This window comes from Gobius niger, assembly GCF_951799975.1.
Source record: "Gobius niger genome assembly, chromosome: 9".
Lineage (NCBI taxonomy): Eukaryota > Metazoa > Chordata > Actinopteri > Gobiiformes > Gobiidae > Gobius > Gobius niger.
In genome coordinates, this window is record NC_136860.1 from 8,897,409 (window position 1) to 8,922,092 (window position 24,684).

Sequence of the window (24,684 nt, forward strand, 5' to 3'; positions counted from 1 at the left end):
CTGGTGACAATGGACGGCCTTCCAAGCAACACACCGAGGTTAATGGTCAAATTAAATGCTTGTTAATGGCATTTAAAGCAGCACTAAGTAACTCTTCCCCCTAGAGGCCATAAGCGCAACTGCAGGTGTCGTAGCAAGTTGCGATTTTTTAACGTATGAATTGTCCGTGAGAGTAAATACTACACAGACTCACTTTCACTCAAACTTGGCTGTAAATACCATAGTTATCATAGAATAAGGGTTAGATGTCTGGAGGTCGACGTCCGCACACGGCGGCCATCTTGCCACAGGGAACTCGTAACATTGTGTTTTAGTTATATGATATCTATGGTAAATACTGTTTAAGTGGCGCTAGCCCGCAGTTAGCTTTGCCCGTTAGCCTGTTAGCTTCTTCATTGTGATTCCATTAGTGTGTATTGGTTGCTCCGACCCGATGGCAGCAAAGTTGCAATTGTGGTTTTCTGGCCAGAGACACCAGGGGGCGCTGAAAGACCCCCCAATCATCCCATTAACACTTGTATTACCCCCCAGAGGGACTACGGAAAGGATTTAATAAGGTAAACAAGTAAAAAATAAAAAAAATACAAGAAGAACACTATTGTTTTTAGTGTATTTCTGAGTGTAAAACAGCATGCAATTGTGAAATCGATTGAAATATCCAAAATAAACTGTTAATGTATATTGAATGTTTATTAAATGTTTATTAAAATGTTTTCCTTCCCAAAAGTAGCATAAGAGACCTGAAAAGTTTGGGAACCTCTGCTCATGTACTAATGCAAAGGAAATGTTTCTGTAATACTAGAAATAAAGCATAATTGGATTAATAAAAAAATAATAATAATAATAATAAAAAAATCAAATAATAATAAGGTAAACAAGTTACTTAGTACTGCTTTAAATAGCCAAATGAAAATTGTCCCTCGTAAAATTTGCAAATATTCCATAAAACACAAGAATGAGAGGAAATTTCTAAAGTCAAGTGTATAAGTATAAGTTTTAGATACTTGTTTAGATTTGATGCAAATTGTGATCACATTTAATGTTTTTTAATAACACTTAAGGCCTTCATTCTGGCATAAATGATTTGGCTTATTTTTTCACAATAACTTTCCAGGCTTTGTAATGCCCCATGGACTTTACTCGAGCCTTTTCTATGTAGCTCTTCCGTGTATATTCTAATGATAAAACATGAAATATCAATGTCCCAAAATCGCTTTACAAGCCACAAAATGACTGCGTGGCGTCCATTTTAATGATCACGCTCTCCCTCCTCTTTAATAGTGAGCACGGCACGCACGCTGTTCGTTGTTGGCGCATTTGCATAACACAAACAACCGGCGTCGCTGGACTCCCCTCGCGCCGACACTGCCTTTCCAGTCTCAGTTCCATAAATGAGACAATGGGGCGGATCAGCGCGGCGTCTCGGCTCATCCGCTCATTTACATAATGAACGCTCTCCGTCGACGAGCGCCGGTGTTTTCGCGCTCGCTCTAAACGTGCAATTTGTGACTAATGCGCTGTTTTGATTGCACCGTGGGGACAATGTGAAAGCTGTCATTAGCATTTTGCATCCTCTGCTTTGCGCTAACTGCTGTTATTATGGACCCGCGAGAAAGGAGCTTTTCGTGACAAGTTTTCTTTGGCCTCAAGATTCTTCAACGGAAATAGCTAAACAGGAAGCTGAGCCTGGACAAAGCCAGCGTAGCCAAAGCAGCAATTATAAGTCCATATTGTCCCGATTTGCTTTTTTGAGTCTTATTTATAATCATAAACACTGTCTTTAAAAAGTTACTTGGGTGACAGTGTTTGGTCCAAGCTGCCCTCTACTACTGTATTGTCGCAGTCTCATTAAGGCGAGACACTGCATGAATGTGAATAGGGAAAAAAATGTATATTTACAAAAATCAATTTGAAACTTTTGCTGTCGATCACTGGCATAAATGTGAGAAAAAAATACATTGCAAGTTTTCTGTCATTTTATGTTTTCATATAAGAACAAGGTGTTTTATGCCTAAAAATGCCCCAAATTTCCCATCTTTTCGGCGACGAAATCTGAATAATGGATAGAGCTACATTCAAATTTATGGTTTCATTTTATTGATGAATGAGTTGCCAAGACTTTTTCACAGGGGATTTAGGATTTCTTGTTTAGTTTTAAAATAATCTGCTTTTTAGTGGAAAATTTTGTAAAAATGTAATTTTCGCCGTATTTTTTGACATTCAAAACTCAATAAATGGGGCTTAGGGATTAGCTAATAAAAAATCCCTCTGAAAAAATCTTTTAAATATTGTTCAGTCCAAGGCTGGAAAATTTGAAGTCTTTAGGTCCGACTGACGTGGACATAGTGTCGCCACAATGACAGAAAAATGTGTTTTGAGAAAAAGGCCCTTGAAATTGCATTCTCCCATATAAGTCTATGGGGGAACATTGAATCAGCGCAATATTTAAACATGTTATTGTGAAGATTAGGTATATTTTTTGTTTCCGGGTGAAAGCTTGTATGTTCAGAGACCAATTTGGCCCAAAACCTGAAAACTGAAAAAAATTGAGTTTTGCCTGTAGTGTCTCCCCTTAATATGCATGGCGTCATCAAAAGTAACAGTAAATCTAAAACGATAAAAAGTATATGTGTTGTATCGCGCTGCAAAACACCGCGATACATCACAAAATTGATATTTGGTCACAGCCCTAATGCCGATGGTGGTGCAGTGGGCTAAACAATCCCATCCCATATCAAAACAAACATGGCGGCTAACACTATTACAGTTTAACGTCGGTAACAGCGGGGAATGCAGAATTATAAACATTTGAGTGAAGACAGAAGAATGAATTGCTAAGTAACACAGGCAATTTTAAATAATGCGAATGAAAGAGAAACAAATATCCTATTATGATTCACCAGCAGGGGGAGTAGAGAGCTTTTAAGGTCCTACAACTGCTTTAGTAGCCTTTGTGTTGTTTTGTTGTAACATTACATATTTGTATCACGAAAATACCCCACGTTAAACAAACGTAGTGCCCAATACAAGACAACAGCAGCAGAGTGATGATGCAACATTGGTTAGCAAACATGCTAATCTGCGCAAAGAAGAGAGTTGTTGGCCATGGGCTGGATCAGAACAAGTTTGGAGGAGCTTTTCTTTCCTGCAAATTGATGAATACAAGACTTGATAGTAATTGGGGAACAAAACTAGATTAAAATGGAAATAGATGGTCCAAATGGACATTTTGTACATTTTGAAGTTCCCACACTTTTGTTGTGGCTGTGACTGCAAAATAAAGTGTAAATCTTGGTCAAATAAAAGACCTCCTTCTTCTTCTTCTTCCAACATTATTTTTATTAACACTTTAGATTACAGCCCACAAGTTCCATGTTTAGGTAGGTGCTAGGGCAGGGACAAAAGTAACATCGGATCGGATTAGATTGCAATACTTTGTGCTGTACTACCAAGTATCAATACTTTCAATACTTGGCTTTTTTTTAATTTATCACAAACTTCTTTATTTTCCACTAAGTGTTATACAGCACTAGAGCTTTGTAGTGTTTAAGTTTACATTTTATAGTGAGTTTTCAATAAAAGTACTCATATTTGACTTTGACTTAACAGTTCATTTCACAGCTCTCACTTAGCAGAAAAAATATCGGGATTATATATATCGTATATTGATATTCAACCAAACTTTCTCGGGATATAACTTTTGGTCCATATCGCCCAGCCCTAAGGTACAGTGTAATTGTGCACTCGCTATGCGGTCATTTTCCTCAATTTCTGAAACTTCCTTAAGCTGGCACATCTATATGACGGCTACACTGCAAAAAGTATTTAACTAGACCAGTATAAACATCTCAATTTGAGCATAATAATCAAAATGTAAGTTGTTTTGACTAGTTACGAAGTTCTTGGGCATTTGTCCTAGATTATTTCACTTGTTCTGAGATGTTTCTGACTCGCTTCGATACATTTCGTCCTTATTTCAGGCAATTTTCTTTGCCAATGGGGTAAGAAAATTGGTCTTATCTCATTGGCAATTTTACTTTCCTATTTCAAGCGAGATTTACCCGAGAACTGGTCTGAAATGTCCTCAAACAAGCAAAGTAAACTTGGTCCAATCAGGAAAAGTGTCTAAATGAGTGAAAACCGCTCAAAACAAGATACATTTCCTCAATTCAGGTCATTTAAGCCAATGCTTGATGTTTACTTTTTGTAGTGTAGAACACCTGTAACTACGCGCTGTACAGCTTCGTTACACTTTGTACTCCTTGTTACACCTCATTAAACCCATGTGTAATTATTTACATGTGTACTTCCTGTTCCCCAGTACCTACACATGGAACTCTCGGGCTGTAATCTAAAGTGTCAGCACAATAATATGAAGTGCAGCACTATATCATATGGTTAAAATCTACAAAGGTGGATCTCGCAAAAGATGTCGGCACTTTAAAATCACTAAATTGGCTTCCAGTGAAGAATCAGAGTCATTGTGAAAAGTTGAGCGCTTGTTCTTTGGAAGTAAAACCCGTTTGGACAGCTGCTGTTTACTGTTGCTATAGTCGCGTGAATGTGGCGTCGGCGTCGTGTGCAGAATACAGACCCGCTCCCCTCCGTCAGAGAGGCTAAGTAAACTGCAGAGGAGAGTGTTGACATAACAGCGCGCTCTGTTTGAACACACATACGCTTATGTCAATTAACCGCCGGGATGCAGAAGGGAAATCTCAACAGCCGTTTAATCAGCTCTCGATGGATAAAACACTACAACAGTTCTTTAATCACTCTTAAAGTGACGGCAGTTTTTATTATAGTGTAGAAAACTTAGGGAAACATTTGACAAGGAAATATTTTGGCTTGTAACTGCATCTATACAATCTTTAAACCTAGCAATGTAAGATTTTTTTTCTTTCTATTTAGACTTTGTGCTTCTCTGTAACAGTTTTTATTTTAGTTGAATAAAATACGCATTTTCTTGTTTGCCAAGAGCGGCTTTCATGCTTCTCACAGGCATCTGATTATGATCCCAAACACGTCTTTGCCACTATCTTACACTCTGTTAGAAAACGCAATATTGATCGAAAACAGTTGAAACACAATATCCACTAATTTCACTTCCTGCTTTTCAAGCCAGAGCCGTGGGAAGATATTTTAGTTAGGGGGTGCTGAGGGACAAAATTTACCCCCAAAATACTTTTTCTGTGCATAAATCCTATTTATTAACCTCTTAACTCCCGCCTGAACCGAGAGCATTTTCTCCAGTCCAGCTTTACCCAAATCCTGTAGGCCAGTGTAACACCTCATTGGATCTTTTTCCTCACGTCATCAGATTTTTTTCCATCTTTTTTTTTGTTCTTTTCTTTGTACTTTTTTTTTTGTCATTTTTTGTCACATTTTTGTCACATAATTTGTCATTTTTTGTTCTTTTTTTGTCTTTTTTTGTTCTTTTTTTGTCTTTTTTTGTCTTTTTTTGTCTTTTTTTGTCTTTTTTTGTCCATTTTTTGTCTTTTTTTTGTCAATTTTTTCTACACTTTTTTGTCAATGTTTTCTAACTTTTTTGCCACATTTCCATCATTGTTTTGGTCTCAGTTTTGTCGCTATTTTCACACCTTTTTTCCAGATGCTTTTGGACTGGGCTAAAGCTGGAGAAAATGTGCCTGCAGTTCACAAACTATCCACCAGGGGGTGCTGCAGCGCCCTCAGCACCCTGGGTTCCCACGGCCTTTTTCCAAGCGTACTCACAATAAACCCCACCCGCTTCCTCTTGCAGCCGTTTCAACAAAGAGAACACACACACAAAAAATAGACCTGTGGCCCAGTCGGCTGTAGTGAAGCTATGGTGAGTGTTTTTACTCCACCACGAATTACGGGGAGGTCGGGCGGATCCAAAAATGACTCAAAGATGCGCTAGCAGCTCAACTCCAGGTCTGTTTTTGATGGAAAAGAACACAGTTAAAAGCTCCTAAAAAGCCAAGCAAATCGCAAATTGCAAAAGCTGCGATTGTTTTGACAAAATAGGTTATCTCCAGTGCTCCGTCTGCACCAGCATGTTCGGAAATGCATTCGTTTTGGACCGACACCTATGGCAGTAATTGCATAACGTCGCCTCTGCTCACTCCTGGAAATGCGCCCGTACTGTGCCCCGTCATTAGAAGTCCACAAAGTGCCCTTTAAAATGTCCGAGTGGAGGTGTAAACACGAGCGGGACGGCGCGCCACCTGGTATACATCACGGCTGGCTTTGATCGCCCCATTCTCTCCCGCTCTCACACTGCTAATGAGCCTGCTGTATACGCTCCCACATGTTCTGTACATTATAACCCCCCCCTTCATCCTTCACGGACCTGGGGGAGCGCGCACGGGCCGTTGTTGGGTGTTGTCTACAGCTGGAGATGGATCTGGTTACGCGGACACTCCCTGTCCTTTGCCTCCTCGCACTGTGCGCACCATTAACGTCCGGGTGACTATTGTTCAAGTGCTTTTGTAACTTTTAAATAAATTGTCTAGTGCGTTTTGGAAGAGGGGTGTTATTTATGCCTGGAAGGTTTCTCCGTCAGTCAGGCTGTCACGATCACACAGCGTCCTGCATCAGAAGTCAGAGTGAAGGGAAAACATAAGAAACAAAAGTTATGTTAGTGATAGAACAGAGGAATAACAGCAATAAAAGTATTGGGAGAGGTAGATGTAGTAAAAGTAGTTTGGGTGGCATTTAGTCATGGAGCAAAGTTTCTGTTTTCTCATAGGGATACTTTTGGTTTGTATAAAAACAGCATTAGGAGTAGGACTGATTGTATGTTTTGTTATTTTTTTGTATATTTGTATATGTTTGCTAAGTGGTGACGTCACAGCTCTACTTCCGGGTCGGCAGATGTGCGAGAAACTACAAAAAACTCTTTAATACCACAATCAATATTTCTGAAACTCAACAGAGAGTTACTGAACATACTTATTTATCAGGCCCTGTAGCCATAAATGCTGCACCTACTGCTATAAAAGTAATATTTACCAAAATCGGTGCATCCGGGTTAGCGGTTATGCTAACGGCACAGCAGCTACGCTAACCCCGGAAGTAGTGACTTTAGTAAATATTACTTTTTTAGCAGTAGGTGCGCCGTTTTTGGCCAATGAGTCTGAGAAGGGAGTAGGCTCTGTAACTCTCTGTTGAGTTTCAGAAATATTGATGGTTGTTTTTAAGAGTTTTTTATGTTTTTTCTCTCGCATATTTGCCGGTCTGGACCCGGAAGTGGAAGTCGGGACGTCACACTGAACAAATGTATATATAGCGCTTTACACATGACACAAGTCACCCAATGAGATTCATGCATGCATACGCCATGCTATATTGTAGCCATGTAGCCACACACTTTCATTCAACCCTATTGTACATGTTTTAGTGGTTAAAACCAGAGTATTTAGGGGGATCTTCTTGGTGTAAGGTAAGAAAGTTAACCATGCTGCCAGGTAAGCCGTAGTTATGGCAACAGTTAACTTATTAAGTTAATAACAGATACAGACGCATCTCGTCATAGAAGGGGGCGTGGCTTCGCTGAGGGGGAAAACAGAATCTTTAGAGAAACACAATTTTTCACTCTTTTTTGCCATTTTCTGGTGGAATATGAACTTATTTATCACACACAAATAAAGTCAAGTGAAAATTGAGCCCATATGGGTATTTTCTCACAGAAGATTGTTCAGTAGAAGTGAGAAAACGGCAGTTGTAGCAAGCGCTAGCTAACCGTTAGCATTAGCCCGATGCTAACATGTAGCATCAAGTTAGCATTCTCCGTTATTCATGTATTTATGGGCTGTTGAACCACTTTGCTCCTCCCCATGTCTTTGTATCTTTATTTAGTAGAAACTATGTTCATAATTCAGCATTTGTTACAGTAGTTTTTGAATAATTAGAGAAAATATACATTTTTTCAAAATTGTTTTCCCCCTTAACTGTTTTAAAAAATGACCATATATGGGCGATTCCAGAGATGCCGTCTGTATCTATTAGTTTGTATAGCACAGTGATTCTCAACTGGTGGGTCGGGACCCAAAGGTATGTCATAATGTCAGATTAATAGGTTTATGTAACGTTTATTCAATATTATTTTGTGGGGGAAAACAGTATTTCAAATGATATAAAGACATTTCACATATATTTTCTGTATATATTTATTTGGGTTGTGACATGTGAGGATTACGGTGGGTCCTGACGCGTCCCAGTTGAGAACCTCTGATCAGCCTGTTTTGACTCAAGTCCCCAAAGCGCTTCACACAAGGTCAGGGCTCTTTTCCATTCACAGTGGTGGTGAGCTCCACATGCAGACAGAAGTGCAGCTGACAGACCCCTCGACAGTAGTACATGTTCTAGGTCCCTTTTCCAAAACCTAAACCTAGCAGCAGTTACACTACAGGAGCACTTTCTCCTACAAAACCTTTCAAACTTGTTTTCTGCCTCAGCAACACAGCACAGCTCCCCACTGAGAGGCATTTGTTTCTTATTTCCATGTCACAACAGCGTTCTTCGTACTCGCAGTCGTCATCCCGGCATCCTTGGCAGCCCCCGGTCGCTGAACCGATAAAACTTCCAAAAAATGTATACTTTAACTCGGCTTGACCTGCACTCCCCTGGGCGAACCCTCCCCTCCCTTCTGATTTACTCGCACGCGGCCCCGAAACCCTTCATTAATATCCGCACACCTATCAACTTCCACAGCGCACACACACCCGCCCAAAAGAAATGTCCGCTTACACAATCACCCAACGGTGATTGCCGAGGCAATAAAACAGCCAGAGAGAAAGAGAGAGGGAGAGGGAGAAAGCAGAAACCGGTAGAGCCAGATCTGTGCGGATAACTCGCCATCCCGCTTTTGCATAATCATAATCATCAACGGCCTTTTCTCACATGATCTACAACAGCCTATGCCCTCATCTCTCAGCTATGCCTTTTTGGTAACATCCTTTTTCGACAGAACTTTTACAATGTCCCCCCCATCCGCCAATCAATGCGTCCTTTCTTTTCTATCTAGCGTTCTGGGGCCGGGGAGTTTTTATTGTCTGTTCTTGAAATCATTGCATGTGCCGCGGGGCAGGGCCGGGGAAAGCTCAAGGAAAGGGGGCACAACGTGAGGATGCGCAAAAAAAGAAATGGAATGAAAATGGATGAAATGAAAATGAGAGGAAAATGGAAATGAGAGCTGGGGGGTGGGTCAGCGGGTTCGCGTGCAGGACGAAACGAGCTGTGGAGAAGAGGTCGTGTAAAAGGGGGGGGGGGGAATGATGCAGTAAAAAGCTACTTGTTGGTCTGCTTTGTCCCAAGGCCGCATTCCTTTACATTGAAGAGGGGCAATTCGATATCACACGCCGGTCTGAGGCTACATTAATGCGTTAAAGGAACAGGCCACCGCTTTTTCATACTGAGATATGTTCTTACCCGAGCTTAGACGAGTCGATGCGTACCCGTCTGGTCTTTGTGCGCGCGCTCAGTCACGCAGAACGTCCAAAGATGCAACTAGCGTTCGGCCTCTCCCAATGTATCCCTATGGCTCCAAACGGAGGGGGGTGAAGTTGGAAGCGACCGAGCTCTTCCACGGGCACAAGGACCAGACGGGTGCGTGTCAACTCGTCTAAGCTCGGGTAAGAACGTATCACAGTGTGGAAAAAGCGGTGGCCTGTTCCTTTAAGTGACTCAACAGCTCACAGAAAACTATACAATAATGATAGAAAGTAAGAATAGTAGTTCCATGTAAGAGGGATAAATGATGCCCAATAATTGTCAATGAAGTAAAGCATTTCGGGCTGATATTCGATTCTGCCATAACAATATTATTGCAATAGCTTACGGATACAATTTCAACAAAACAACACAAGGAATTTCGTTTTTTTGAGCAAATATCGCAAAAAAACAAGACTTAAAAGACACAAAGCCGGGAACAAAACAAGGCTAAATGGAAGTCGATTTGGAAATTCATGATACCGAATCAGACGGAAGACAACATTAATATACTGCGGCTTCATGTGATATGGATTTCGCACCACCTAATGTCGCATTAACAACGATAACAATGATTAGCATTTCTTTGTATGAATAGAACATTATTCATTTGTGTTACTCAAAACTCAGGCTATTAATCCTTTCTTCCGTCCGTCTCTCGTTTTTTTTGCGATCAGCAGGCTCAACAAGTGAACGTCTCTATTGCCGAATAAAGCCATGTTTCATATTTGATCATGTCCAGTATAAAACTATTACAAGGCTACAAAGCAGGCAGGCAACACGGGATTTCCCCACATGCAAAAAAACTTTGGCCATTTAAATTGACTGTGGCCAGTTGTGTGGCAAGGCAATGCATTATGGGCGGGTTTTGCCCCAAATTCATGGCTAAAAATGCACGGTTTCCAATTATAACAAGGTAATAGTGGAAGAAAGGCAAGATGGAGGAAAATGAAACACCTTGCCTCACTGGTGCAGGTGACAGGTCATTTTGGCTAAAGACAATCTCAAAAAAGAAGCTAACCTCGCGCTATCTGACAACGCCAGGTGATTAGCATACAGCTGCTGATTGACTCGGCTTACCTTGAGCCTTGGCGCTTCCCGCCAGTAGGGAGGCTAAGAGCACGAGCCACAGGTATGACATCATGGAGAACACGGTGTTCCGGGGGGGGTGGGCTGTGGTGCGAGGGTGCAAGCCGCTCAGAGGAGTCCTTGGGTCGGGTCCGAGGATGCACGGAGCGCGCTGGGTCCGGGAGTCGCGGGGGAAGGAGAGCCGGCGGGGCGTGTGTGTGTGCGCGCGTTCAGGAGCCGGTGAGAGGAGGTGCAGGGCGCGCGGTGCTGGCCGTGGCTGTGCTTCACCGAGGGCGGTGTGGAGAGCGGTGTGGATTGGAGGAGGCTCGGAGCGGGCTTTATTAGCGGGGGCGGGCCCGGCCGGGGGAAGCACGCTGGGGCTGGGGCTGGGGCATGGTTCTCCAACTGATATGGCTGTTGTCTTTTAGCGCAGTTACCGGGATAATATTGACTTTACTTACGCCTGCCTGCCGCGGTATGGTCGCTAAGAGGGAATACAGTATTTTAATTAGTTTAGTGCACATTCCAACCTTTTCACCTCATGAACTTCTATTTTTTAGCTCAAATGTCAAAAAAAAAAAAAGTTGAATATTTTCCACATCTTCAAAGGCTACGTCTTGATCCTCTCAGCCACTTTGTTACCTGTTTGTCTTTTTGAGCTTGTATCTACTCCCCATGTTGCATCATATTGGACCCAATTTGTAGGTAATATCTCATGGAAAAATATATGGACACCTCCCAACAAATTTCTGATAACAAAGTAAAAGAGGTTTCGTACAAAATCATCCATAAATATTATCCAGTTCATTCTTTTATGACTAAATTCAAAAGGGACATTGACGTGAACTGAGATCATCCAGAGACAATACAACATTTTTTTTGGAAGGACTTATGTAGTTTTATAATTGAACATCTACACAGAAAGCAAAAGAATGAAGACGTCTATGTTGTTATTAATTTACTAATCCTTTTGTCCAAATTTTATATTCACAAATGTAAATATTCTAAGCAGAAACCCAACTTTACGCATTTTTTTTAGTGATACTCTCTCATATATTAAGATTTTGGAAGGTTCTGATAACAAAAAGGCTCTAAAAACTATCAGTATTTGCTCAAAACGCAATATATTTGTAACTTTGTGAATAATTGTATTGTACAATTCTGTTACCCCCTGGCATACTTTGTAATCTGTATATTCATATACTTTTCAATTAAAAAACAAACAAACAAAAAAACCTGTTTGTCTTTTCCAGACCCGTGATTAGCGGCTGCAGCTCCAGGTCGCTATATTGATGGTAAGTCATAAGATAAGATAAGATAAGATGATACTTTATTGATCTCACAGATGGAGAAAGTGCATTCGATGAGAGAGCATCCGGCAGCAGCACCCATTCAGTGCGCACCACTCTTTTTTTTTCTTTGGTGAAAGATCGTTGTGTCGCGGCCGCCATCTTCACTGTTTTGGTCACAGGAGGAGCACTGGTTGATGGGAAATCCGTAGACGATGACCACGGCGGTGGAGCTCTTGCGCTTGGCCACGATGTTCTTGGCCACACAGGTGTAGTTGGCCGTGTGGGACAGACGCGCCTGCTTGATGATCAGGTTGTGTCCACGGTGATGTAGAAGTTCCTGTCCTCGGCCGGGTCGATGATCTCGTTGTCCTTCAGTCACTCCACCCGCATGACCTTGGAGGATGGAGAAACTGTAGCTGCCCTCTGTCTCCTCTGATCATCTGAAACGGTGCACCGCCTCCTGGGCTTGTCCCCGTCTCAGAGCGTGGTGTCCTGCACTGGTCATGTGACACCAATGAATGCACAGTGATTGATTGATTGATTGATTGATTGATTGATTGATTGATTGATTAATTGATACATACATACATACATACATACATACATACACAATTTGCCCAATACTTATGTTACATGTGAATTTTAAACTCCCTACTGTTCACCTTGTATACCTTGATCAAGACCTTGCAGCATTCCTTGAAAATAATGTGAATATACCGATGACATTACCATCATTCGGCTTCTTTGTTCAACTGATGGATCACATTATCGTAAAGAGGCCGGGTGTGTCGTCCGCTGGAGTAAAGAAACCTCTGAACACTTTAGAAACATATGAGCAGGGTCAGGGATAACACATTTTACAATGTCGAGTGTTTTATAGCGGGGGTTACGTACATTTTGCTTGATCACGAGGCAATTTTTGCATTTAGACGCAGGTGGAGCCTCACAAAATGAAATACAAATAGTTGCATTGTCCATAATATAAGCAGGGGGTTTCTAGCTAGGATAACATTTAAACTTTTGTAAAAAATAATAATAATAATACACCCCTCTACATCCGCCCCTGACAGGAACCATTGACTTGTTACTGTGATTCGGACGTCCAGATGTTGAGAAATGCAAATTCCTGGACGTGGCCCTTTCAGATACATTGTTTCTATTAAATTGTCTCAATTGTTACCACCGAGCATTTCATTTTATGCAACTGTGAAGCACTTTTGCCTTGTTTATGAATTGTGCTCTACAAATAAACGTGCCTTGCCGTTTTCTTATTGACATTGTATTGTTCATTATTTTACCCTTCAAGGAACAGGCCACCATTTTTCCACACTGAGATATGTTCTTACCTGAGCTTAGACGAGTTGATGCGCACCTGTCTGGTCTTTATGCGTGCCCTCAGTCATGCAAAACGACCAAAGATGTTGTTAGCGTTCGGCGTCTCCCAGCATATTCCTATGGCTCCAAACGGGGGTGAAGTTGGAAGCGACCACGCTCTTCCACGGGCACGGACAAAGACCTGACAGGTACGCATCAACTCGTCTAAGCTCAGGTAAGAACATATCTCAGTATGGAAAAACTGTGACCTGTTCCTTTAACTATTTTGTGGTATTTGTTTGTTTTATGTTGATCTAATTATGGGGACAGTCTATCTTTTAAACAGTCTCTGGACAGTCCTAGTGTCAGTTGATCGGGACTTTAAGCCATAATACAATCCCGATCCTGAGGTTTAAGACCACTTGAAATAATGGCAAAAAGTCACATTTTGCATGGTTGTATCTTAACAAGGTTCCAAGTAGTACTGCAGTATGCAACAAGAAGAAAATGGAGTGCGACAGAAAATGTTTAGAGTAAAGCTTTTATTGAAAACATCAAATAAACTGAAATAGTTTTGCAGCTGATTAAAAGACCACACATACCTTTCAGGCCAGGTCTGTGCAAAAATGTGAATTCAGTGCCATTTTCTGTCAGGTGTTCACTCTGTCATGCTGTCCCAATGGCAAAGGCAAAAACATTCTCGCTTAGAGCGTGTTTGGGTTGTTGAGCTGCATAAGCAGAGGCTCTCGCGGCGCGCCATCGCTGCTGAGGTGGGACGCAGTCAAACAGTCATTTTGAATGTCTTAAAAGATCCTGAGGGTTATGCAACAAAAAAGTCAAGTGGAGGAAGCAAAAAAATGTGACTAGCGCTGAGCCGGAGGATCTGATTGGCTGGAGGATCCTCGAACCACATTAAGGCCGTTACTGGATCAGCAACGGAAGGCCTTCGAAAAACAAAAACGCCTCCGAAAGCCTCGCCTTGAGCCACAGAACTGTCCGTTTGGACTGTGTGAGGGAGCACAGACATTGACATTGAAAAGTGGAAGAAAATGTTGTTCTCTGATGAGAAAAGATTTAACCTCGATGGTCTTGGTGGTTTCCAACGTTACTGGCAGCACAAGCAGTTCCACCTGAGATGTTTCTACACCCGCGGTGGAGAGGGCGCCATAATGATCTGGGCTTTTTCATTCAGTGGAACAATGGAGCTTCAAGTGGTGCAGGGCAAAGGTCAAACGGCTGCTGGCTCTGTGTAGATGTTACAGAGAGGTTTTTTTTTGCCTTTTTAAATTTAGCTTAACCAGGGAAGTCCCATTGAGATTAAAAAGATCTTTTTCAAGGGGGTCCCGGCCAAAAAGGCAGCAAAAGATACAATCTCAATACTCAAAAAGTTCAGTTATTTTCCAATCTTTTGGCAACATGTTCCATGTACAAGGAGCAGAGTAAACAAAAGCCATTTTTCCCCAGTTCTTTGCAGGCAAATGATCATTGTCATCAGGACGTCATGACAGGGTGGATATGACAGAAAATGACACTGAATCTACATTTTTGCACAGATTTGCTCCTAAACTTTTGATCAGCTGCAAAAACTCCCATTTCTTATTGTTGCATATTGAAGTTCTACTCCAGCCGAGCAAAATGTGATTTTTATTTTTTTCCGCCATTTTTCAACTGGTCTTAAACGTTTGATCGGGACTGTACATATGTTGGGATTTCCTGTTTGGATGAGTGAGATTGACCTCCATTTTGACAGATCATCCCACTGTTTATAATGTGACATAAACACTGCTCCGAAACCAGCGGAGGTGAAAGTGAACTTTCCGTTGTCATGGTTTCGCTCCCCGCCCCTGCCCCGGGGCAGACTCGACTGTTGGTGACACACTCTGAATCAGGTGCTCCAGCCCTGTCACTTCTCTGATGGGAACAGCCCTGTGCGGTGATTCATGCCAACTCCCCGAATTGACATAAACAGTTTCATGTGCGAGGTTGTCAGGGGGAATATCCACGTGACAATAATAACAATGGATTACTGGATTACTAGGCCAAAAATACAGATTTCAAAACATATAGTGTTGAAGCGTTACAGAGCTTGTTTCACCAAAAGCAGATAGTATATAACTTAGACAAAACATGTACAATCACTACAGGTTTCCCCAAGTCAATCCACATAGATTTAAAGCTACACCATGTGACATTCCACCAATAAAACAGAATACAATACCAGCATTTGTTTTGTTACAGATGTTCTTATTGTTGAAAAATCCCTAAAATCTGACAAAAATAGCATGTGTCTTTGTTTGGAGCGGCTCACCTCCCCTCAAACATGGTTGTAACTTTATTGGGAGCAGGACGTCTCCAGCTCGTCTCCATGGAGATGCCGACTAAAGGCAGCCAAATGAGATATGAGATTAAAATAGTTGGTCTTTCACAATGACCTTGCTGCTGTGTGCGCTTGAATCATTTCGAACTGCACAGCATCCGGCAAGACGATGACGCGCTATTCGATATACGGAAACTTGTAGTTTATTTACGGATAAAAAAATAAAGTTTATTTACGGATCCAGCATGACAGCAGCAGACGCGATGGTATTTTTCGATCAAGCTTTAGACCTTGTTCTAAATAGTTTAGCTCATAAGTTTACTGCGGGTACGTCATACGTCATGTCATACGATGATACGATTGGCTGTGGCTACGTGCAGACACATGATAGACATTTGTAGCGCCCAATAAACGGCTATGGACGATCGTAAACCACACCTCTCCTACGAGAAAATGAATTGGTGGTCCCCAGACTAAATATCACTTGTGATTTTAGTCTGGTGTTAGCCAGGCTAGCAATGACCCTAAACACAAAGATAAATCTACAATGGAATGGTTTATAAAAAAAAAACATATTAATGTGTTAGAATGGCCCAGTCAAAGTCCTGACCTGAATCTTATTGAAAATCTGTGGAAAGACCTGAAAACTGCTGTTCACAAACGCTCTCCTTCTAATTTCACAGAGCTTGAGTTGTTTTGTAAAGAGGAATGGGCGAAAATGTCAGTCTCTACATGTGCAAATCCTGTAGAGTCAAACCCCAAAAGACTTGCTGCTGTTATTGCAGCAAAAGGGGGTTCCACAAAGTATTCATTCATGCTGTATGAATACTTATGCACGCCCCACTTTTCGGTTTTCTATTTTTTTTTTAAATAACAGAATCATGTGTCATTTTGCTTTCACTTCACAGTTGTCTGTTACTTGTGTGTGAACTTTCAGTAAAAAAAATCAATAAAATCTTTGTTTATGGTTGTAAACATGACAAAATGTGCAAGGTGTATTAATACTTTCAAGAGGCACTGTGTAAGAGAGTTTAATATTTCTGGATAAACATTAGATCAGTTTAATTTAACATGGATTTTTTTGCCTGAGGAAGCAATAGAACAGCTTAAGCTAAAGGTCAGCAGCGAAGTTTAGCGACCTTTCATTGCAACAATTTATATTTAAGTTTATTTATGAAAAATACGCAACACGTGATTAAAACAGATGCCTTCATTCATTTTTGTTGTATGTAGTTGAAAGGCCTGTTCTCCGACTCTCCCAGTGCATTGTGGTCTGTATTGGCTATTACTGTCTGTTATGTATTATGATGAAGAGAAGGAAAAATGCTCAACCTGTAAAATTAGACTCCAAATGGAACACCTCTGGGCTATGATTCATGATATGTTATCATGAGTGTTGTAAATGGGAGCCGTGTAGTACAGTTTCAACGTGCAGACGCTTAAAACATGTGGAATTGTGTGCATTTATACATAGAAAACCCTTTTTTTCCATTGAAATCTGAAATCATGGAAACCTAACCATTCACGTGTTGTTACATTTATGTCAGTAATGTACGGCACTTTTTCCTGTTTCTTATCTTAGTCATACAAAGAAAACTAAAAATAGGGCCGCTTTTTGCACGCTCATTAATCCGTAAGAGATGAGGAGGCATGACAGAAGCCTGCGGGGTTGACGCGGTAAAAACACGTTTGACAGGGACACAGTCGTTGCCTTCACAGATCGGAGCAGAGCACTTGTATACGCTGCTCGGGCCCCCGAGAGACCCCAATGTGAACTCACGGGTGGAGCCTACAGTCTGGTTCAGCCACATTCACTTCCATCTGGCCAAACTCTGCTTGAACTCCACTCTTTTCGGGGTCCAAGATTTTTGGAGTCACTGATTCCCTTGTGGACTTAGGCCCGACTTTATGTCCTCACACCTGGACTGCTGTAATGCACTTTTTTACCGGCATCATACTAGCTACTCCCACTAATAGCAGCTCCGACTACTAGCTACGGCCACTTCTAGCAACGTTAACTATTAGCTACTCCCACTACTTGCTACTCCCACCAATAGCAATTCCCACTACTACCACTAATGGCTACTCCCACTATTACCTACTCCCAGGCCCACCTTAATGTACCCATAGGCCCCGGGGCTTAAACAGAATTGTATGATCAATAAGAGGCGTTGTTAATGAAGGAGTCACACCGTTCTGATGGATTACTCATCAGAACCGGTTCTCCTCGTAGATATACTCGTTGCTGCTCCAGTGGAACAAAAGAGCCACTACAAGGAGGCCGCATGCGGCTCCGGAGCCGTGGGTTGCCGACCCCATGATAGGCCCTTGAATACGGTAGGCCCCTGGGCTCCAGCCCCTGCTAGCCCATTGGTTAAGGTGGCTCTGCCAACTCCCACTATTAGCAACTCCCACTAATAGCTTCTCCCACTATTAGCAAGTTCCACTAGCTACTACTGCTATTAGCAACTCCCACTTTTAGCTACTCCCACTATAAGCAACTCCCACTAATCTCTACTCCCACTGTTAGCTACTTCCGCTATTAGCTACTACCACTAATAGCAACTCCCACTAATAGCAATTCCGACTACTAGCTTACGGCCACTTCTAGCAACGTCAACTATTAGCCACTACCAGCTTCTCCCACTACTTACTACTCACACTAATAGCAACTCCCACTAGCTACTACTACTATTAGCAACTTCCACTAATAGCAACTCCCACTATTAGCTACTCCGACAACCAGCTCTTCCTACCACTAGCTACTCCCACCTCTAGCAACCTCAACTATTAGCTACCCCACTTGCTACGCGCACTGCTGGCTACCCCTCACTATTAGCAACTCCCACTAATAGCTACTCCCTCTACTAACTACTCCCTCTACTAGCTACTCCCTCTACTAGCTACTCCCACTATTAGCAACTCCCACTAATAGCAACTCCCACAAATAGCTACTCCCTCTACTAGCTACTCCCACTAATAGCAACTCCCACAAATAGCAACTCCCACTAATAGCTACTCCCACTATTAGCTACTTCCACTAATAGCAATTCCGACTACTAGCTTACGGCCACTTCTAGCAACGTCAACTACCAGCTTCTCCAACTACTAGCTACTCCGACTACCAGCTCCTCCTACCACTAGCTACTCACACCTCTAGCAACCTCAACTATTACCCCACTAGCTACGCCCACTACTGGCTACCCCTCACTATTAGCAACTCCCACTACCAGCTACCCCTCACTATTAGCAACTCCCACTAATAGCTACTCCCTCTACTAGCTACTCCTCACTATTAGCAGCACCGACTAATACATAGTCTCACTACTATCTATGATATTAGACATTCTATAGAAGAGAATGACAACATAATTTATTTTGCCTTTACCTGTTTTCTTTCCAGGTGCCTTGTTCTAGAACGTGAAACAAAACTAAACTGCCCAAAAGTAAAACAAACAAAGACAAATACCTGCAGCACAATGCCACACACATTTGACATTTCTAAATAAACAGTGTGATTTCCCGACACTTGGCCAAATAAAGGTTCTTGTACATTACTCAGTGGAACAGCCTTCATGCTCATCTGCTCATGCAGCCTCGTTGAAACAGCTCCAGAACTGTCCTATAGACCTACTAATACGTCATTGCAGTGGAATGCTAGTAAAGACCACTCCCCACATGTGAACCCCAACTTTTAGAGCTGTCTTCACTCCGCACCGACTGAAATGTGGGAAACGTGCGGTGCCTAAAGGCCTAATTCAATTTATGGTTCATTCAATGTCCCCACTCATGATGCTGTGTAAAAAATAACACTTTCCACCTGGATTAGATTAGATTACACAGATGCTTTATTGCTCTCCAGGGAAATTCAGGATTGGGCGACAGCATCACCACAAGGGGAAAAAACCAACAACCATCAATCACTCAGCTTGATAAATTAGGCAAATAAATATGTAGCGGTTGAGAAGGTTGTGTGTGTATGACAGAAAATGACATTGACTCCACCATTTTACACAGATTTGGCCTTTTAATCTCTTAACCCTCAGATTCGCCTGCTGTGTCCTGCCTTAATAACTCTCGAAACAAGCAAAAACAACAATAAAGCTCATCATATGCCTAACCTTTTAACCGTTCTTCTCTGTTCAGGGGGTTCAGATTCTCCAGACAATGCAAACCTCTGCACCTCTTCTCTCAGACAAATCTCTCTTCCCGTGAACCCTAACTTTTCCGCACTCCCCTTCCATTAGGTGGCGGCGTGCACTCCGCCGCACGGTCCTCCTTGTGATGACCGGCAGTTCCAATCCATAGGGCAGCGCGCTATAAGAGCCAGTGTGTACATAACAGTCAGCTGATGTGGATAAACAATAACTGCAGATGTCACGGAACGCACACACGCCGGACATGGGACTTTCCATTGGACATAAAAGGGCCTGTATTCTCCTGAGCTGACGGTACGCGTGAGATCTGAATGCAATGTTAAGTGGAATTTAGCAGATTGAAAATTGTCGCTGATGCGGGTCAGCCTAGACTGTGGGGCGAGACAAGGGTCAGTGCCTAGAGCAGGGGTCCCCAACTAAATCAGCTCAAGGTCCGCACACTTTTCTTTCGTAACTTTCGACATACAGTGCCTCTCGTAAGTATTCATACACCTTGGACTTTTGTCATGTTTACAACCCTAAACATGAAGATTTTATTTTGACTTTTTTACTGAACGTTCACACACAAGTAACAGACAACTGTGAAGTGAAAGCAAAATGATACATGATTCCGTTATTTTTCAAAAAATAGAAAAGTGAAAAGTGGGGCTTGCATAAGTATTCATACAGCATTTTCTGAGTGCATTAAATTACCTTTAAAACATTCCTAATGACTCCAGAATGTTCATCCTTGGCCTAACGGTTAAATAGAGGCCACCTGTCTGTAATTACCCTCAGTTTAATTTCAGCTGTTCTTTTAGGCCCTCAGAGCTGTGGTCGGAGTGTATTGGTCACTAAACAACATCATGAAGGTCAAGGAGCTCACCAGAGAGGTCAGGGATAAAGCTGTGGAGAAGTTTAAAGCAGCGTTAAGTTATACAAAGATTTCCCAAGATTTAAACATCTCCCGGAGCAACTGTTCAATCCATCATTCAAGAAATGGAAAGAGTAAAGCACCACTGCCAACTTACCAAGACACGGCTGTTCACCTAAAATATTAGATCGAACATGGAGGACACTGGTCAGAAATACAACCAAGTGCCCCATGATAACTCTGGAGGAGCTGCGAAGTGCTGCTGCTGAGCTGGGGGAATCTGTACATGGGACAACTATAAGTCGTATCTACACAAATCTGGCCTTTTGGTCTTTTAAAAAAAAAAATAACAGAATCATGTATCATTTTGCTTTCACTTCACAGTTGTCGGTTACTTGTGTGTGAAAAAATAAAAATAAAATCTTTATGTTTAGGGTTGTAAACATGACAAAATGTGCAAAAGTTCAAGGTGTATGAATACTTTTGAGAGGCACTGTATGTCCAGGGTCCGGACAAAAGTCATTGCTCTTGGAAAGGTTACAGCATGAACACAGGTTGTCTATTTACAAAGCAGAATTGATAAATGAGTCAAAAATGTTTGGCGATCTTGTTTTATCATTGTCAAATTGTTTAGATAATATTGAATTCAGCTGTAGAAATTAAGTGTATTGAGAGGATGAAAAAGGCTTTGGGGTCTGGACTGAAGCCTCTGGAGGTCAGGATCTGGACCTCTGGCCTAGAGGAACCTGTGTGCAGGAAACGGTCAGACTTCTCCACGCACACACTGGCCTGATGATGTGTGGGTGTAATGCTGAAAGCCAGCGCTTCTTCTTCATCCCCCGCTGGCTGTGATTCCCTCGTGGTCACGACGTGGAGCTCTACTTTTACACAGACTTAAAAAAATAAAAAAAATAAAATCAACCTCTTAAAGATGAACGGTTCAAACTGGATCTCAATTGTGAAAAGAGCCGGATCTTTTCAATTTTAGCCAAAACTCCCCCGAACAAACACAAGAATCAGCCCAACAATGGAGTAGGCCACACAAGGGTGATTTTAGATTCATTAAAATACAAGAGTCCCTTTAATTGATCGTGTATATCATGAGTTATCTGGCTGCCGTTATTCGGTACTTGCATATAACCCATAATGCATTGCACCTTGACCTGGAGGCCTTTGAGTGCGAGTGAAGCTACAGCCAAACAGTGATGAAAAATGTAATGGCTCAAACAATCAAAAATGTAATCCGGAACAACTAAGCACTGCACACGAGGTAAACGAGAGATTTTTTCCTGATCGACTTTTCAAAATCAATAGATAAAAAGATACAATAGATAAAAAGGTACAGATTTTCTTAAGCTTTGGTTTTGGATATTTGGATATTTTTTTATGGTATTTGGAAGATTAATATTAGTCTCTTCGATGACAGCTCGGACGCCATATTGTTTACAGCAGCGAACCATAGCAGCGAACCCAACGAGGGCGCAATGCATTATGGTATTGCGCAAGTAGCGAATTCAAATTTTATATCAGAAAGAGCCAGTCTTTGAAATGAACAAATCCCAAAGACTTGGCTCCCAGAAAAGAGTCCTACATCCTTTCACAACAGAAATGCTAAATACACTTTCTGAAACAGTAGACCAGGGGTAGGCAACGTCAGGCCCGGGGGCCAAATCCTGCCCTCCAGGACAGAACCTTTGGCCCCTAAGATGATTTTGAGAAATATTATTATGCAAATAAGAGATCAAATACATGATACAGTACTCTAAATATGCAGTATTTTTTAAATGTCCTGGCAGAACATCCCACTTGGACATCTGTAACGTAAAACAGTGACCCAAAAGTGGGTCGCGTAACCATTTTCAGTGGGTCAAGGGAACCTTTTTTTCTTTTTCCTTCCATATTTTCCATCTGAAACTGCATGGAAACACACCAGAGTCTGTTAAAATGTATATTATTGGATTGTTTTGATCTCTTAAAAGCATATCTACTGCTTGTTCAATGAAAAAAATGGTTTAAAATACAATATTTTGTATACGATATATGACACATTACAGTTGTATTTGGGTCGTGGCTCGTCATCTGAGGGTGATGGTGGGTCCCAATGCCAAAACCACTTGAGAACCACTTGGCATTTGCAGAAAAAAAAGTTCTTTACTTCAGGCTATAATGGTGAGGTTCGGCCCTTGGTGTTTTGGCAATGGTGAAAGTCGGCAATACTCTAGAGACATCATATCCACATGCTTCATCAGCAGAGAAAAGTTGGTTTGATACATTTCCATAGACTTTCTAAACTGAATATGTGCTGATGGATATAGAAAACACCATTTTAACATTAAGATTTACCTATTTAACTACGTAAACCAAAAAGTTCTAAAAGAATTCTGCTGAATAGGGGGCAGAACTGTTCAGCTCCATTTGACAAGTGTTTGTTACAACAAAGAAAGATTCGTGAAGAAGTCGAGTGACATTAAACAAGGCACATTTATTAGTGTTTTGGCAAAAATGATTATGAAAGCAAATATTAAACATTCAACAGCATAGGAACATACAGTACACAATGCCAATACGATATGGAATTATCATTGTGGAAAACGTTTGTGTTCTTTGAAATCATAGACATAAGGCATGACGTGAATTCATGTGCAACATGCGTCTTACGAAAAATGTAAATGTGGGAAACTCTTTTTTAAAAATCCTTGGTCACTTTGGCAAACAGCTAAAAGAACAAAAGTGCCACACAAGGAAACTTCTAATTTCAGTTTGTCTTGAACCAATAAATTAAGCATGTAAGGCAGTACCGACAGAGTTCAAGTACAAAGACTGCAGAAAGGTGAATGGGTCCTAAGGCACAATTGCGTGGAAGTGGCATTTTGTCGGTCAAGGTTCAAAGATTTCACGAGAATTGAAGCAGTTTCTAAATTCCCACATTTTGATTCATGACTTTGCTTCATATAAAATTCTGGGTAACGCTTTAGAATACGGCCCGGTAATTAACAGGTAATTACGGTGGTACATCCCTGGTACTTACAGAGGTAATTAACAGGTAATTACGGTGGTACATCCTTGGTACTTACAGAGGTAATTAACAGGTAATTACGGTGGTACATCCCTGGTACTTACAGAGGTAATTAACAGGTAATTACGGTGGTACATCCCTGGTACTTACAGGGGTAATTAACAGGTAATTACGGTGGTACATCCCTGGTACTTACAGAGGTAATTACTATGTAGTTGCAGTGGTACATTCCTGGTAATTACAGAGGTAATTACTATGTAGTTGCAGTGGTACATTCCTGGTAATTACAGAGGTGTGTTTAGGTAACTTAAGTGGTAGTAACTAGGTACTTTTAGTGGTAAAACCTAGACCATCAGTGATATATAGTAAGAATGGGCTTATGTAGGTTATGATAGCTGGTACTGATATGATGGTTGCTTATGATTATGATGACTTTGTGAATAAACAAAAAGTAATACATTTAATAACACATGTGTCTCTTTATTTTGATGAAAACACAGAGAAAGCAAGAAAAACATTTTTACATTTATTACATTTTGGTATACATTCTCCTAAATAGGTTTTCCCATACAGGCAAATAATCTGTATTTACATCCCTGGACTTTCATGTACAAATGACTGTAGTTAACCAGTAATTAATACAGCAACCCCACAGACTTACCAGTTACAACACTTGTAATTACCAGGTAATTAACACAACTCACGGGCCGTATTCTAAAGAGAGACAAAGTTGGTAACTACCAAGGACTTACCAGTTACAACACTTGTAATTACCAGGTAATTAACACAACTCACGGGCCGTATTCTAAAGCGAGACAAAGCTGGTAACTACCAAGGACTTACCAGTTACAACACTTGTAATTACCAGGTAATTAACACAACTCACGGGCCGTATTCTAAAGCGAGACAAAGCTGGTAACTACCAAGACTTACCAGTTACAACACTTGTAATTACCAAGTAATTAACACAACTCACGGGCCGTATTCTAAAGCGAGATAAAGCTGGTAACTACCAAGGACTTACCAGTGACAACACTTGTAATTACCAGGTAATTAACACAACTCACGGGCCGTATTCTAAAGCGAGAGAAAGCTGGTAACTACCGAGACTTACCAGTTACAACACTTGGAATTACCAGGTAATTAACAAAACTCACGGGCCGTATTCTAAAGCGAGACAAAGCTGGTAACTACCA

At 41.4% G+C, this 24,684-nt stretch overlaps 1 long non-coding RNA gene across 1 annotated transcript in view; it reads right to left on the reverse strand.

Moving 5' to 3' along the window:
- LOC306967831 overlaps window positions 1–22,237 on the reverse strand; it is a 168,983-nt gene extending 146,746 nt beyond the window's left edge. The window contains exon 1 of the long non-coding RNA XR_013793215.1: window positions 22,111–22,237. This is a non-coding gene — a long non-coding RNA (uncharacterized lncRNA). The remainder of the gene's footprint in view (window positions 1–22,110) is intronic.
- Window positions 22,238–24,684: the final 2,447 nt, after the last annotated feature.